Source organism: Dendrobates tinctorius, unplaced genomic scaffold (assembly GCF_039654945.1).
Source record: "Dendrobates tinctorius isolate UK_male_01 unplaced genomic scaffold, ASM3965494v1 ptg000063l, whole genome shotgun sequence".
In the NCBI taxonomy this organism is placed as follows: Eukaryota; Metazoa; Chordata; class Amphibia; order Anura; family Dendrobatidae; genus Dendrobates; species Dendrobates tinctorius.
In genome coordinates, this window is record NW_027361731.1 from 4,790,111 (window position 1) to 4,805,168 (window position 15,058).

The window sequence follows — 15,058 nt, forward strand, 5'->3', positions numbered from 1 at the left end:
ACGATCCCCGACATCATCTTCCGCCGGCGCCATCCTGGATCCAGACGTCCTCCACGCCGGCGACATGTTCTTGCGGCGACGCTATTTTGGATCGGCGAAATCCCGCGGTAGTCAAGATGGCGTCGCCGCAAGAACATGTCGCCGGCGTGGAGGACGTCGGGATCCAAAATGGCGTCGGCGAAATCTCGCGAGATTTCGCCGACGCCATTTTGGATCCCGACGGCATCCACGCCGGCGACATGTTCCTGCGGCGACGCTATTTTGGATCAGCGAAATCCCGCGATACTCAAGATGGCGTCGCCGCAAGAACATGTCGCCGGCGAGGACGACGTCGGGATCCAAAATGGCGTCGGCGAAAACTCGCGAGATTTCGTCGACGCCATTTTGGATCCCGACGTCGTCCACGCCGGCGACATGTTCTTCCGGCGACGCCATCTTGACTATCACAGGATTTCACGATACTCAAGATGGCGTCGTCGCAAGAACATGTCGCCGGCGTGGACAACGTCTGGATCCAGGATGGCGCCGGCGGAAGAAGATGTCGGGGATCGTGGAGCAGCGGCGATGACTGCGTGAGTATGAGATACGGAGTGAGAGAAGGGGTCATATGTGGAGTGAAAGAGTGAGTGGAGATGGTGAAAGGTGAGAGGATTGTGTGTTTTGAGGGTTAACATGGCAAGAGGTGTGATGCTATCGCATCCTCCCGATGCGATAGCATCGGGCCATAATCTAGTATAGTATAATGGGCCCCATATACTGTATTACTTCATACAGCATAATGGGCCCCATATATTACTTCATACAGTATAATGGGCACCATATATTACTATATACAGTACAATGGTCCCCATATAATTCTTCTCCCCAAACCCCGCTGCTCTAGTTTCCTCAGTGTATTCTGATCCTCCGCACTGCTTGGCACAGGGACATCATTAACTTTACATATATAATTGTCCACTTGGACTGATAGTAATAGTGATTTGTTTCTACCCTGTTGTCTTGGACTGGCCCATTTTATGGGAGTGCTCAGGGCACATGATTACATGCCAGTAAAAAGTATGAGAGGCTCAATGTGACCAATGCCACCTAGTTTCCTACCCCTCTTATTCTACTGGTACTGTGGGCACACTGACTGTTACTGAGGAAAAGAAAGAAAGAACAGAGAGAGAGAAAAAAGAAAACAGAGAGAAAGAAAGAACAGAAAGAGAAAGAAAGAGGGGAAAGAAAGAAAGAACAGAGAAAGAAGGAAAGAAAAAGGAAGAAAGAAGGAAAGAAACAGAGAGAAAGAAAGAACATAGAAAGAAAGAGGGGACGGAAAAAAAGAACAGAGAGAAAAAAGAGGAGAAAGAAAGAACAGAGAGGGAGAAAGAAAGAAAGGGGAAAGAAAGAACAGAGAGAGAAAGGAGAAAGAAAGAAACAACAGAGTGAGAAAGAAAGCGGAAAGAAAGAACAGAGAGGGAGAGAGAAAGAGGGGAAAGAAAGAACAGAAAGAAAGGGAAAAGAAAAAACAGAGAGAGAGAAAGAAAAGAGAAAGATTAGAGAAAGAAAGATTAGAGAGAGAAAGAAAGAGGGGAAAGAAAGAAAAAAAGAAAGAACAGAGAGAGAGAAAGAAAGAACATAGAAAGAGAGAATTAAAGAGCGGAAAGAAAAAAGAACAAAGAGAAAGAAAGAAAAAGAACAGAGAGAAAGAGAGAGTGGACAGAAAAAAAGAGAGAAAGAAAGAGAGCAGAATGAAAGAACAGAGAGGGAGAGAGAGAAAGAGGGGAAAGAAATAAAAAACAGAGAGATAAAGAAAGAAAGCGAAAGAAAGAAAGAAAGAGAAAAAGAAAGAAAGGGGAAAGAAAGAACAAAGAAAGAACAGAAAGGGAGAGAAAGAAAGATGGGAAAGAAAGAACAGAGAAAGAAAACAGAGAGAAAGAAAGAGGGGAAAGAAAGAACAGAGAGAGAAAGGAAGAACAGAGAGAGAGAAAAAACAGAGAAAAAGAAAGATTAGAGAGAGAAAGAGGGGAAAGAAAGAAAGAACAGAGCGAAAGAAAGAACAGAGAGAGAAAAAGGAAGAGGGAAAAGAAAGAAACAACAGAGAGAAAGAAAGAAGAGAGAGTGGAAAGAAAGAACAGAGAGAGAGAGAGAAAGAAAGAAAAAAGAAAGATTAGAGAGATAAAGAAACAGAGAGAGAAGGAAAAATTCTATAAAGATACTATAGCAGCACGGCTCCCACTGTAGTGCCCACCTGAGCCTCCCGATGCAGGACATATCATGATTTGCTCACATGGCCAGCATCCCCGAGTCCAAGGCGATCCTGCTGTCCGCGCTGTTTAGGAGGACACGGTGATGGATCTGAAGCATTCCCTGAAGTGCCTCCATGGTTCCGTCACAATCTCCTCCCGAAATTGCCTCATTTCCGGTAAACTTCTAGCACGTCACTTCCTGTGGATCGTCACGTGCGAATTTTAAAGTGCTCCTCAGGGCTCCGCCATGTACTCCTGTGTCTGCGGGAAAAGTAAGCTCCCAGCCGGGGCAGACTCTCTCTCAAAATCGGGACTGTCCCGCTGGGAGGTATGAATGCTCCCCACCATACACCTTGTACACGTATGGCTCCACACACCTCATACACACGCGGTTCCGCTTTTTATACCTCGTACACACACGGCTCCACTTTGTACACCTCGCACACACACGGCTCCACTCAGTACACACATGGCTCCACTCCGTAAACCTCGTACACATGCGGCTCTGCTCCATACATCATACGTGGCCACGCTCCGTAAACCTTGTACACACATGGCTCCACTCCGTAAACCTTGTACACATGCGGCTTTGCTCCTTACACCTTGTACACATGAAGTTCCGCTCCGTACACCTTGCGCACACGCGGCTCCGCTCCGTACACACACGGCTCCGCTCTATACACCTAGTACACACACACAGCTCCGCTCCGTACACATCTCTGCTACGTGACACCTCGTACACGTGCGGCTCTGCTCCGTACACCTCATACACGTGCGGCTCTGCACCGTACACCTCGTACACGTGCGGCTCTGCTCCGTACACCTCACACACGTGCAGCTCTACTCCGTACACCTCACACACGCATGGCTCAGCTCCATACACACGCAACATGGAGCACCCCCAGGGCAGTGGGTTGACTCGGTACCGGGCCGGTGTCTTTACGGGGATGTGTCGCAGTGGCAGTGACCCGGTCCATGGCCCTAGGTGCCCATGTAAAATGGCTGGATTGGTGATGTTTAAAGTTTATATGTAGATAGGTCGTGACGCCACCCGTGGTATCTGGTCAGAGGCGACCATCGCTGCAGTGCAGATCCTCTGGGACTGATGGTGTGGTGCAGCATAGATGTAATAGCTCCCCACAAGTAGAGCTGTAGTCCCAGTGCAGCTGTAGATAGATGTTGAAGTAGATGGTGTAGTGTTTGGCACAGAGATATAGCAGTGCCGAGTGGGATGACGCAGGAAGAAGGCAGCAGTTGCTGTTGTACTGTCGAGTCTTAAGTGGGAAAAAAGTGGTGACAACTTCTATTCCTCCAGTTTCTGCTGTAGGATCATTAGTATCACACACAGCCTCGGATACCGGCGCCTGACCTTGGCGCATTAAACTTAAGGAAGAGCTCTGCTCTAGCCCTAGTCCCCAGTTCTCTTCTCCTCACGTTCCGTACTATTCTATCTTCCTTCTGAAGAATTAGGCTTTCTCTTATTCCTTCGTGTGTCAGCAGCTCCAGCTCACAGGAGTCTGCTGCAGCATTTCCTTTCACTCCATCCCTCTCTGGGGATCTTCTCTGACTAACTGGCCACTTCCTATCATTCTCCCGCTCTTTTGTGCAGTCTAAGCTCCACCCACTTCCCAGCACCCTTCATGAACCAAAACAGCTGCCATAAAGGGTGCTCTGCTATTCTAAGGTGTCTGTGCTGGGTGCAGGTGTTGGAGTGTGGTTAGGTGTCTCCATCTTACCTGCATAGTGGGGTACCACACCTCAGGAGGAGGTGCAGTACCTCTGTGGTGACTTAACCCTCGGGGCGCCACATATACATGCGGCTCTGCTCCATACACACACACAGCTCCGCTCCGTACACATCTTTGCTCCGTACACCTTGTACATGTGCGGCTCCGCTCTGTACACCTCGTACACGCGCTGCTCCGCTCTGTACACCTCGCACACGCGCTGCTCCGCTCTGGACACCTCGCACACGCGCTGCTCCGCTCTGTACACCTCGCACACGCGCTGCTCCGCTCTGTACACCTCGCACACGCGCTGCTCCGCTCTGTACACCTCGCACACGCGCTGCTCTGCTCCGTACACCTCGCACACGTGCGGCTATGCTCCGTACACCTCGCACACGTGCGGCTATGCTCCGTACACCTCGTACACACACATGGCTCCACTCCGTACACCTCATACACACACACCGCTCTGCTCCATACACCTCGTACACACGCGGCTCCGCTCCATACACCTCGTACACATGCGGCTCCGCTCCGTACACCTCGCACACACACAGCTCTGCTCTGCACACCTCACAGACATGCGGCTTTGCTCCGTACACCTCATACACACACGGCTCCGCTCCGTACACCTCGTACACACACACAGCTCTGCTACATCCACCCTGTAAACCCCCCTGACCCCACACAAACTTCCCTGATCCTGCACGATGACAACCAGCACAGCAGAGTCCTGCATAAACCAAGGGCTGTGTGCACAGGACCTGTGATAAGGTCACAGGAGAGGAGGAGTCAGGGGTCACATTATTATGGGGCCGACTCCTTCCCTCCTGTGACCTCATCAATTACAAGCCTCTTGCATGACCGCAGCAACAGCGTGCAGAGGCTAAATTGAAGGTGCTGTGGGTAGTGGAGCGCATAATGCTGCCCCCTGCTGCCTGCCGTGTTATGAATGAGTCACCGTAGGAGGCAAAAAACAGAAATACTAGCTAAGTCCAGAAAACCAGAGAAGTTGGAAGCTATCGGATTGCAGACCCCTGAACCCATCAACAACAACTAGCAGTAGCCATGGGGGGTTCCTACGGTGCCCTAGACCCCTCGATCACAGCCGGAGAACTAAATAGCCTAAAGACAGAAAGGGAAATCTAAACTGCCCCAGAGCAGACCCCAAAGCAATAGGCAGCCCCCAACATATAATGACGGTGAAGCAAGATGAAAAAACACTCACACAGATGGAAAGATAGGCTGAGCAAATGATGGGGCCCAAGCTAACTAAATAGGACAGGATAGAAAAGCTGCTGTCTGCAATCCGCCAAAACCCTATCAACTCAAGAGCCAACAGACTGATAGGGAAAAAAGCCCTGAAGACGCTAGGCTTCAAAAAGACTATATCAGTAATCAGGTATTTTCTGAAGACAGAGCAAAAAGGAATTTAGCTCACCCCAGCAGGGAATGGCAGAAATCCAGAAAAACAAGGCAAAACCAAACCAAAACACAAATGCAAAAAGCAGAGCAGAAAACTTAGCTTTTGAGGAGCAGGAATCAGACTGGTCTCCTAGAATCCCTCTGAGAAATCACCAGCAAGGCAGAAGGGCGTCAGCTGCCTTATATCCAGTCAGCAATTCCAGTCACCCAGTCATCATCATCCTGCTGAGGTGCTTGGCAATCAGCCTCACTACCTTCCTTCACCAGTAGAGGGAGTTCATCAGACCTCAATGGTGAAGGGGAAAATGAACTCACAACAGTACCTCCCCCTTGAGGCGGGGTCACCGAACCCTCATCCACGCCACCAGGGCGATTAGGGTGAGCCCAATGAAAGGCACGCACCAATCTTTTGGCATGAATATCAGAGGCAGAGACCTAGGAATTATCCTCCTGACCATAACCCTTCCACTTAACCAAATACTGGAGTCTCCGTCTAGCCAGACGGGAAACCAGTATCTTCTCTACCTCATATTCCATGTTACCTTCAACCAATACAGGGTCCGGAGGTGCCACCCCAGGAACAACTGGTTCAACAAACCTCTTCAACAAGGACTTATGAAACACATTATGGATTTTAAATGTGACAGGAAGAGCCAAATGAAAAGAGACTGGATTAATAATCTCCAAAATCTTGTAAGGTCCAATAAATCTAGGCTTAAACTTAGGAGAAGCCACCTTCATAGCGATATTTTTTTGATAACCAAACCATATCACCAACCTTAAACTGGGGACCAATGGTACTATGTCGGTTGGAAAACTGCTGGGCCTTTTCCTGGGAGAGAGATAACTTATCCACCACTTGGTCCCAGATCTGGTGCATTCTCTCCACCACAGTGTCAACACCTGGGCAGGCAGAAGGCTCCACCTGCCCTGAAGAAAATTGAGGATAAAACCCAAAGTTACAAATAAAAGGTGACCTCAAAGTGGCAGAACTAGCTCTATTATTAAAAGCAAATTCGGCCAAGGGCAAAAATGAAACCCAATCATCCTGATCAGCGGAAATAAAACATCTCAAATACGACTCCAAGGTCTGGTTTGTTCTCTCCGTCTGCCCATTGGTCTGAGGGTGAAAAGCAGAGGAGAAGGACAACTGAATTCCCAGCTTGGAACAGAAAGTCCTCCAAAATCTAGACACAAGCTGAACTCCTCTGTCAGATACAATGTTCTCAGGAATCCCGTGCAAGCGAACCACCTGTTGCAAAAACAGGGGCACCAACTCAGAGGAAGATGGCAACTTAGGGAGTGGTACAAGATGAACCATCTTAGAGAACCGATCACAAATCACCCAAATAACAGTCATTCTCTGAGAGACAGGCATATCAGAGATGAAATCCATTGAAATATGGGTCCTTGGCCTCCTGGGGACCGGCAAAGGCATCAACAACCCACTAGAGCGAGAACAAGGTTTAGACCGGGAGCAAGTCCCACAGGACTGCACAAAATTCCTGACATCATGAGACAAGGCGGGCCACCAAAAAGACTGACTCACCAGATTTCTAGTACCAAAAATACCTGGATGACCAGCCAATGCAGAGCAATGAACTTCAGACATCACTCTCTTCTTCCACTGGTCAGGAACATACAACTTTCCACTGGGACAACGCTCAGGTTTGTCCTCCTGGAACTCTTCCAGAGCACGTCTCAAATTGGGCGAGATGGCAGAAAGAACTACCCCTTCGCCTAAGATGGTGGCAGGCTTGGTCACCACAGGAGAATCAGCAAAGAAGCTCCTAGAGAGAGCGTCAGCCTTGACATTCTTAGTGCCAGGAAGAAAAGAGACCACAAAATCAAAACGTGTAAAAAACAAGGCCCACCTAGCCTGTCTAGGGTTCAAGCGTTTGGCCGACTCCAGGTAAATCAAATTCTTGTGGTCAGTGAGGACTACGACTTGATGTTTAGCTCCCTCCAACCAATGTCTCCACTCCTCAAATGCCCATTTCATGGCTAACAGTTCCCGATTCCCCACATCATAGTTACGTTCAGATGGAGAGAACTTTCGGGAAAAGAAAGCACAGATTTTAGATGTTACAGGATCCTTTTGGGACAAAACAGCTCCTGCACCAATCTCAGAAGCGTCCACCTCTACCTGGAACGGGAGTGAGACATCAGGTTGCCGCAAAACTGGGGCAGAAGTGAATCTTCGCTTCAGCTCCTGAAAGGAAGAAACAGCCTCCGGAGACCAATTCAACACATCAGCACCCTTCTTAGTCAGATCAGTCAACGGCTTGGCAATACTAGAAAATTTTGCTATAAATTTCCGATAAAAATTTGCAAAACCCAAAAACTTCTGGAGGGCCTTCAAAGAAGTGGGCTGAACCCAATCATAAATGGCCTGTACCTTGGCTGGGTCCATTTCAATAGTTGACGGAGACAAAATAAATCCCAAAAATGAAATCCTCTGTACCCCAAAAAGTAATTTTGATCCTTTGACATACAGGGAATTCTCCCTCAAGATCCGGAACACAGTCCGAACATGTTCCACATGAGAATCCCAATCCTTGGAGAAGATCAAAATATCATCCAGATAGATAATCAAAAATTTGTCCACAAAGTCCTGGAAAATGTCGTTCATGAAGCACTGGAAGACAGAAGGGGCATTAGTGAGCCCAAAAGGCATCACCAGGTACTCAAAATGTCCCTCTGGAGTATTAAACGCCGTCTTCCATTCATCCCCATGTTTAATGCGGATAGGATTATACGCCCCCCTGAGGTCAAGCTTGGTAAACCAGCAAGCACCTTTAACTCTGGAGAATAGATCCGAAATTGGGGGTAACGGATACTGATATTTAATAGTAATTTTGTTGAGGGCACGATAATCAATACAAGGCCTTAATGAACCATCCTTTTTGGCCACGAAAAAAAAACGGCACCTAAGGGTGAAGAGGATGGTCTAATATGACCCTTCTCCAGCGCCTCCTTAATATAGGATCGAATAGCCTCGTGCTCGGGTACAGATAAATTGAAGAGCCGACCCTTGGGAAATTTACACCCCGGGCTCAGTTCAATTGCACAGTCATAACTCCTATGAGGAGGCAAAGACGCAGACTCATTCTCACTAAATACATCATAAAAGTCTGCCAAATAGTCAGGAACATCATGCGACTGAGGAGAGGTGGAGAAAACCGGAGCCTCAATAAGGGCACACCGACAACCCCAACTCACCACAGACACAGATTTCCAATCCAAAACTGGATTATGAATTTGCAACCAGGGAAACCCCAGAACAATGGTATCATGCAAATTATGCAACACCAAAAATCTGCAATTTTCTTGATGGTCTGCATTACCACCTGGGTCCAAAACTGAGGTTTATTTTTCGCCAAAGGAGTAGCATCAATCCCCCTCAAAGGGATAGGCATCCGCAGAGGTATCATCGGAAATCCACAACGTTTAGCAAAATCCAAGTCCATTAGGTTCAGGGCTGCTCCCGAATCCACAAAAGCCTTGGCGGAAAATGTGGACAGGGAGCAGATCAGAGTAATTGCCAGAAGAAACTTAGGTTGAACACCACCCACAGAAAACGTGTGTGCAAAACGTTTCTCTCGTTTAGGACAGACAGAAATAATATGCAAGCCATCTCCACAAAACAAACACAGCTTATTACGCCTTCTGAACTCCTGACGTTGCTCCTTAGACAAAACTCTATCACATTGCATAGGTTCAGACACTTGTTCAACAGGTGGCAACACCTCTCGTGCAGTCCTGCGTTCACGTAAACGCCGATCAACCTGAATGGCTAATGACATAGAATCGTCAAGACCAGAGGGAACAGGAAATCCCACCATAGTATCTTTCACGGCTTCTGACAAACCCTTCCGAAAGAGAGCTGCCAAGGCATTATCATTCCAGGTAGTAAGGACCGCCCACTTTCGGAATTTTTGACAGTACAATTCTGCAGAATCTCGACCCTGGCTCAATGCCAACAGGGTCTTTTCAGCCTGATCAATAGCATTAGGTTCGTCATACAACAACCCCAAGGCTTGAAAAAATGCATTCACATTAGTCAGAATAGGATCATCTGGTTTCAAAGAAAACGCCCAATCCTGGGGATCGCCACGCAGCAAAGAGATGACAATTTTAACTGACGAGTTAGGCTTTAAGGCAAAAAATTATTTACAATTATTTTTGCAATTCAAAAATTTAGACCGATCCCCAAAAAACACATCAGGAGTAGGGATCTTTGGTTCAGCAGCATGTGAATGAGCAAGGTAGGCGGAAATTCCCCGCACTTCCGCAGCGAGCTGCTCCACACGATCAGACAATTGCTTTATCTCCATTGAGAGAAAAAAAAATTCCCCCTACGGCCTCAGAGATATAGAGGAAAAAATATACACACTTTTTTTTTTTTTTTTTTACAATTCTTTCCTGCTATTGAGTACCCTAGGATCTGCGGTATGGCTGGTGATTCTGTTATGAATGAGTCACCGTAGGAGGCAAAAACAGAAATACTAGCTAAGTCCAGAAAACCAGAGAAGTTGGCAGCTATCGGATTGCAGACCCCTGAACCTATCAACAACAACTAGCAGTAGCCGTGGGGGGTTCCGTGTGAGGCAAGAAGTAACACAGGTCACTGCAGCTCCGGATCTACAGGCAATATCTCCAATCTCCAATCCAACATGGCAGTACACTTGCAGATGAGACGATGCTGCGTGCCAGCAGAGAGGGCGCTGTGTGCCCTCTCTGGCACGCGTGCCATAGACTCGCCATCACTGCCCTAAGGGGATTACCTTGGTCTGATCTTCAGAGCACCTAGACGCGTTTCGAACAGCTGGTGTTCTTAAACTTAGGTTAAGCTCTGAGAGAAACAAATAATCTTATAAAACAAGTGAAAATAATTACTTCATTACTAACATAATTAACATAAGGAAAAAAAACAATTCATTGTAAATACACAAGATTAAGTGAAAAAAGAGAAAACGAAATTAAATGCAAATTTGACAAGAAGTAAGAAATAAAAATCAATAATGTAACATTCTTTTCTCAGATTGAGACTCGAAGGCACACGTGTATCTAAAAAGAAAATCCAAAGTGCTTCTCTGTTTCGTAACGCTTGTTCCCGATCACCTCCTCTGGGATGCCTTCTGATGCGCTCAATTGCATAAACCCTGCAAAAAGAAACACTCCTGTTGTGTGCAACAACAAAGTGTTTGGAGACATTAGACATATGTCTGGAAGTACAATGTAAAATATATAAATGCTCCCAAAATCTCTTTCAATTTGCGAATAGTAGATCTTACGTATTTTAACTAACACTGGGTGCATTCGATAATATACACAACAAAATTGGAGTTGCAATTTAAAAATTCCTGAATCTTATAATGTTTATTTTTCACTGCATTGGTGATTGGGAACAAGCGTTACGAAACAGAGAAGCGCTTTGGATTTTCTTGTTAGATACACGTGTGCCTTCGGGTCTCAATCTGAGAAAAGAATTCATGTTACATTATTAATTTTATTTCTTACATTTTGTCAAATTTTCATTTAATTTCGTTTTCTCCTTTTTTTCACTTGTGTATTTACAATTATTTTTTTTCTTTTCTTTATGTTAATTATGTTAGTAATGTAGTAATTATTTTCACTTGTTTTACTTGTTTTATAAGATGACTTGCTACTCTCAGAGCTTAACCTAAGGTTAAGAACACCAGCTGCTCGAAACGCGTCTAGGTGCTCTGCAGATCAGTCTAAGGTAATCCCCTATATTTTGACTCCACAGCCACTTTCTGCAAAATAGAATTTAGTGTATGTTGGAGAGTGAAAATTGCACAAGGCTCAAAAGCAAGTTGTAGATTTCAATTTGGTAGAGCGGATATTGCTGGATTGGTTTATGGATGCCATGTTACATTTCAAAAGTGAGCCTAATAATGTGAAAACTTCTGTTTTTCCACTGACAGATAATAGACCTGAGTGGGTCTTGATATTTGTGAGATGAGTAGAAGTTTTTATTGGTATAATTTTCACCCACATAACATTGTTTGGTGGCTTTTTATTCCATATTTGGGAGGCAGAATGAACAAACAGTTGAACACCACGCTCTACTGGTTCTTCCAATGAGGTTTTCAATTAGTCTGTGAACTGTCATTGTCTTGGTTAATAATTCAATATTTTTACGTAACTTGCCATTTTTAAGGACAGTTTATCCCCTTCGCACCAGAGCCTGTTTTTGCCTTCGTGACCGGGCCAATTTTTTCAATTTTGACCAGTGTCACTTTGAGGTTATAACTCTGGAACGCTTCAACGGATCCTGCTGATTCTGACACTGTTTTCTTATGACATATTGTACTTCCGGATCGTGGTAAAATTTCTTAAATATGACTTGCGCTTATTTGTAAAAAAAAATAAAATAAAAAATAAATCGAAATTTGGCAAAAATGTAGAAAATTTTGCAATTTTCAAATTTTAATTTTTATGCCCTTAAATCAGAGAGTGATATCACACAAAATAGTTACTAAATAACATTTCCCACATGTCTACTTTACATCAGCACAATTTTGGAAACAATTTTTTTTTTGCTAGGACGTTATAAGGGTTAAAAGTTGACCAGCGATTTCTCATTTTTACAACAAAATTTACAACACCATTGTTTTTAGGGACCACCTCACATTTGAAGGGAGTTTGGGGGGTCAACATGACAGAAAATACCCAAAAGTGACACCATTCTAAAAACTGCACCTCTCAATGTACTCAAAACCACATTCAAGATGTTTATTAACCCTTCAGGTGCTTCACATGAATGAATGGAATGTGGAAGGAAAAAATAAACATTTAACTTTTTTCACAAACATTTTACTTCAGGACCATTTTTTTTTATTTTCACAAGTGTAAAAAGAGAAAATGAACCACACCATTTTTTGTGCAATTTCTCCCGAATACGGCGATACCCCGTATGTGGGGCTAAACCACTGTTTGGGCACACGGCAGAGCTCAGAAAGGAAGGAGTGTCGTTTGACTTTTTCAATGCAGAATTGGCTGGAATTGAGATCGGATGCCATATCGCATTTGGAAATCCCCTGATGTGCCTAAACAGTGGAAACCCCCCACAAGTGACCCCATTTTGGAAACTAGACCCCTTAAGGAACTTATCTAGATGTGTCGTGAGCACTTTGAACCCCCAAGTGCTTCACAGAAGTTTATAACTTAGAGCCATGAAAATAAAAAATCATTTTTTTCCTCCAAAATGATTTTAGCCCTCAATTTTTTATTTTTACAAGGGTAACATGAGAAATTAGACCCCAGAAGTTTTCCAATTTGTCCTAAGTACACTGGTACCCCATATGTGGGAAAAAACTGGCTGCCTGGCACAGCTGTGCCAGGCAGCGATCAGCTGTGCCAGGCAGCGATCTAGTCACACAGTAATGCTGCTTCTCCTCTGATCTCCTGTCTGTGTAAGATCAGAGGAGAAGTCGTGTTACAATGAGTCAGATCGCCGGGAAACAAGCAGCTTTCCCAGCGAGCTCTCTCATTGGCTGCTGTGATGCTGATGTCATCAGGACCTGAACCAATCACGTCTCAATGACGTCGGGGGTCCCAGCATGCATTGTGTAACGGGGCCTTTAGAATATACACTCACTGGCCACTTTATTAGGTACACCTGTCCAACTGTGTGTTAAGACTTAATTTCTAATCAGCCAATCACATGGCGGCAACTCAGTGCATTTAGGCATGTAGACATGGTCAAGACAATCTCCTGCAGTTCAAACCGAGCATCAGTATGGGGAAGAAAGGTGATTTGAGTGCCTTTGAACATGGCATGATTGTTGGTGCCAGAAGGGCTGGTCTGAGTATTTCAGAAACTGCTGATCTACTGGGATTTTCACGCACAACCATCTCTAGGGTTTACAGAGAATGGTCCGAAAAAGGAAAAAAAAAATCCAGTGAGCGGCAGTTCTGTGGCCGGAAATGCCTTGTTGATGCCAGAGGTCCGAGGAGAATGGGCATACTGGTTCGAGCTGATAGAAAGGCAACAGTGACTCAAATTGCCACCCGTTACAACCAAGGTAGGCAGAAGAGCATCTCTGAACGCACAGTGCGTCGAACTTTGAGGCAGATGGGCTACAGCAGCAGAAGACCACACTGGGTACCACTCCTCTCAGCTAAGAACAGGCATCTGATGGCTACTTTCAGCAGGATAATGCGCCATGTCATAAAGCTCGAATCATCTCAGATTGGTTTCTTGAACATGACAATGAGTTCACTGTACTCAAATGGCCTCCTCAGTCACCAGATCTCAATCCAATAGAGCATCTTTGGGATGTGGTGGAACGGGAGATTCGCATCAGGGATGTGCAGCCGACAAATCTGCGCCAACTGTGTGATGCCATCATGTCAATATGGTCCAAAATCTCTGAGGAATGCTTCCAGCACCTTGTTGAATCTCTGCCACGAAGAATTGAGGCAGTTCTGAAGGCAAAAGGGGGTCCAACCCGTTACTAGCATGGTGTACCTAATAAAGTGGCCAGTGAGTGTAAAAGTCACAAGGATTTAGATGAAACCACCACAGACAGAGGTTAAAGGGGTTGTCCGGGCTTTTCACATAATCTCAGTACATATCTGGGCTGCAGAATTATGACAATAAGTAATTTACTTTCTGTCACTAGTTTGCACGGTTTTCTAGATATTCTGAACAGAACGTCCAAGGGGGGGGTATTATGGCATTGAAATGAGAACTAGTCATAACCTCTTACTCTACTCCAAACATGCCCTCTATAGCAACAACCCCACCCTCCAAAGCTACAGGCCCTCCCCGTCCACATGAAGCAGCCCTCATCACACAGTAACAAATTCTTCCTCTCCAGCAGCCTCAGTGCAGAGAGCAGAGAGCTGCTCCTCCCCCAGACACACACTGAACAGTTATCTATGGAAAGTGAAACTAGTGAGGAGGAGGGAAAATCGTCCTGTATTCTGGGCCATGATTACAATACATAACTCATTATCAGTAATTCCTTCCCTCACTGTCCCAGGCTGCTGGCAGCAGTGAGAACAGACGGTGATGGCCAGTGATGGGGGTATGCAGCTTCTAATCTGCACAGGGGATGGCAGTCACTGATGTAATCTGTTGTGTGACAAAGCCTCTGCTGTGTGAATGAGACAGCTCTGTGTCACTGATGTCTTCACACAGCAGCAGATTTGGTGCAGTGTATGTGCGAAGCTCCACCAAACTCCCAGCAAGCTCCAGTGACCAGCACCACCCACTGCCTACTCATGGACTGGCAGTAAACTGCACCAGCACTCATATTTATCATTCCAGCATTGGAAAGAACACAGCAGTGATCCTGTTTTTGTGAAAGCAGCACAATACATATATACATACATACACCCCCCAACACTTCACACTGTTACAGCTGCTGATTGGACAGGCTGCTCCCATCAGTATTTGTGTCATTAGAGACACAGTGCTCACACATACACTGCACCAAATCTGCTGCTGTGTGAAGATATCAGTGACACAGAGCTGTCTCATTCACACAGCAGAGGCTTTGTCACACAACAGATTACATCAGTGACTGCCATCCCCTGTGCAGATTAGAAGCTGCAGACCCCCATCACTGACCATCACAGTCTGTTCTCACTGCTGCCAGCAGCCTGGGACAGTGAGGGAAGGAATTACTGATAATGAGTTAT